The 3,183-nt window shown below is 36.7% G+C and overlaps 1 long non-coding RNA gene across 1 annotated transcript; it reads right to left on the bottom strand.

Annotated features, from left to right (window-relative positions):
* Positions 1–13: 13 nt before the first annotated feature.
* On the bottom strand, positions 14–3,177 carry LOC110112103. The gene is made up of 3 exons (XR_002304990.2): positions 1,104–3,177; positions 594–721; positions 14–498 (listed from the first exon to the last, which is right to left on the bottom strand). It is a non-coding gene; the product is annotated as an uncharacterized LOC110112103 (long non-coding RNA).
* Positions 3,178–3,183: the final 6 nt, after the last annotated feature.

Below are 3,183 nucleotides of genomic sequence, written 5' to 3'. Positions count from 1 at the left end.
GTTGTAATGAAGCTGTAATAACAAAACCCCTTTTATAATGAAAATTTTGAGTAACTGAAATTACAGGTGAACTCTCCAAAATCTCTACAATGAAACAAATAATGAATATTATATACCTTCCATGAGTTTCAATCCACATAGAGGGATTATGATATACGGAGTCCGGACCGGAGTTGCATCTGGATTCTATGAGTGCCAATAAAACCATGATGTGCACAGTAATTGTATCGCATACTCACTCTCAGGATCTGGGCGGTTCTTCCGTCCGGGCTCCGCACGTAATAATCTCCGCTCTATGTTTCTTCATAGGACATTAATTAAACTCTATAACTCAATAATTCCCATCTTCTTGATCGGCAAGCTGTTGATAGTTGCAAATGTTAGCCAATTCCATGCGAACAACTAAGTAATATTGATTTCCACTTGTTTAGTATTTCAGTAGCACCATGGTGTTTTCAAGTGTAACCATTAAATCTGGCATTGTTGACCAGTGAAAGCCTGCAGATCTTTCAAAATGGTTTAGAAAATAAACTAAACTAGGCTTGCATGAACTATATTGTCAGTTTTGGTGTACAGATTGGACAAATTCTTACCCGCTGGACAAAGCCTGCAGATCTTTTCTCCATGTTTCTGTTCAGTTGTTCTTTATGCTCCATAATCGACACCGTTGGAGGGGAATCATCAATATTTTAACTTTTAACGGCATTGAAGGCACCTCGATCTAATTCAAGATCACAAACCATAATTATCAAATGAAAATAAACATTAACAATAAAATAATCACTGTATAATACTTATTTAAACAAGTAAGAAAACCTGACAAATTGTTCTAATCCCACTTACTCTTAAGCTATAGCTTTTGAATTACACAATAATGGGAAATTCCCAGACTGGGAAACATGATTTAAATGAAAATAAGTATGCACTGATAGTTATTACTTATTATAATAAGTATGTATATAACATGAATTTAACTAAATAACATGTTCCTGCATGATGATTGAAAGCAAATGATAGATAATGACCCGAATCATATAAATAATAAGCTAGCTTATGACTTGAATTACTATATATGAAAGATTTAAATGATAATTTGTGGTTACCTGTATTCATTATTTCCCATCATCTCTTTCCTGCCTAAGTATTGCATGTTGGTCATTAATCTTCAGCACGATGTTGATGCTTGGATCATCACCATGTTTTGTTTCCTCTACCAACCACAGCTCTGGCTGAAACTTCACATTTTTATCAAGCAAATAAAACAAATGTAACGTTCACTTCTGGTGTATTTTTTTTTTCAATTCCCACACTTCGTAAACCGGCATTAGATTAGAAAATTTCATTAAAGCAAGTGGTCCTACTCGGTAGGAAGATTGCATAAGGAATGTGAGCTATCTTGTGCCAATCAGAACCTTCGGTAGCGCTCCTTCAAGTCGGAATGGCAGTAGAGTATTGACAGAGATTTCAAGTAGGGAGGGAGGTCTGGTAATTCCTTGAGCTGAGGAATCCTATAAATGTAAAGTTTTTGGAGAGAAGAGGCTAGGAAGGCAAGAAGCCATGCAATCCAGGTTCTCAAGAAATTGTAGAAACAATACACAAAGATTCCTAAACCCTAAACTTCTTTAGAAAACATTAAGAAAGCCACCGGAACCGAAGCCGTAATTAAATCAAGCTTGTTGCAAAACAGCCCCTCAAGGCCTATAATTCATGTATGTAAAAAAACACAACAGAAGAGAGGCCATCCAGAGGCCAATCCAGGAGAACCCCTAGGGCCATATAACTAATCATAGCCCTCTCGAGAAAAATAAAAAACAAACAAACAAAACAAATTTCTCAATAAGGAGGCAGCCACCGATCTGAAAAAAGGAACATTTCAGATGAACATAGAGAACGCTTCCTGTTTAAAATGGACGAAGTAGAGGAGATGTGATGGCCATATTTCCTGCCATTCCATTAATTCCTAAATATATAAAAACAGCATAAAGGGACGAGAAATTTTCCTTTCATTCTTTCCCACCCAAAGGACAGACTTATTTGATCAAACATTTGAGTAATAATAAGTCTCATAGGAAGAAAAAAAATCTAGCAGCCTCAATCCAAAACTTGAGTAAATGAAACCCATATGAATGTGAAGTTGGTAGAAAGAAGAAAGGCTAAGAAGGTAAGAACGCAGATAATCCATGCTCTCAAGAAATGCTTGATATAGTACAGGATCTCAAAAAGGGCTACAACAAGGCGAATATTGAAGACCTGGCACCCATGTAAGCATTTCTCCTCAGTTTCTTTAGATTTTCATGTGGTATAAAATTCTCAAGCACCTTCTCATCCAAAAGTTGAGATCTACAATGTGCTTGAAATCTTCCCAACTCCAAACGCTGCAAATTAATGTTAGTTTCATTTTCAAATGAGTTAGAGCAGTGGTTTCTGCAAGTTAACCCATCTTTTTTTCAGAGAAATTGTTAGGTGCGGAATCAATCAATCTTGGTTGCAAATAAATAAAGTTTCAGCTGCGGTTAGCACTTTTCTTCATCTTCTATATAGCGCAAACCAGGAGCAGCATCGTAGTTTCCCGAAGAGGGAGGAAGGTTGGGTAATTCCCGAAGCATGGGAACAACATAAATATATATAATCTGAAGTGAAGATAAGCTTTCCAAGAAGGAAGGTAGAGATTGTAAGGAATTGAGAAATAAAAAATTCAGCTCAGAAAGAGAAGACCTAGCTTTCAGAAATCACTGCTCCGACTCATTTGTAAAAGAAAACCAACTCATCATTTGACCAAATATTCAGCTTTTTTAAGGAGGCGATACTTCTCAATGGCTCCATTAGCAACACTGATGGATCACTTATAAAGACATCGCTGAGCATGAGATGGCAATTATTAGTAGTCTCCACTTTTCGATATCTTCCCAAAGAAAACAGATTCGGGCAATTTTTAATTTTCAAGTATCTTAGTGCTGCAAGCCTTGCTGTTTCAACAGCTAGATAAAGAGATGCGATGTTTTGACAGTTATAGACCTCTAATCTTTCAAGGGGAATAGGATTTGCATTGCTACCAAAATTCATAGTCGTCCACCCAGTTTTATATATCACCAATCTCTCGAGCTTAGAAGACATAGAGGGCAACTCTTTCAACTTCGGGCAGTTCTGTAGCACCAGTTCAATTAAGCAAGGAAACAAACATCC

The sequence above is a fragment of the Dendrobium catenatum genome, unplaced genomic scaffold (genome assembly GCF_001605985.2).
Source record: "Dendrobium catenatum unplaced genomic scaffold, ASM160598v2 original_scaffold_102810, whole genome shotgun sequence".
NCBI classification, from domain to species: domain Eukaryota; kingdom Viridiplantae; phylum Streptophyta; class Magnoliopsida; order Asparagales; family Orchidaceae; genus Dendrobium; species Dendrobium catenatum.
Note: the sequence above shows the minus strand (reverse complement) of the source record. Positions and strands in the feature narration are given on the sequence as shown.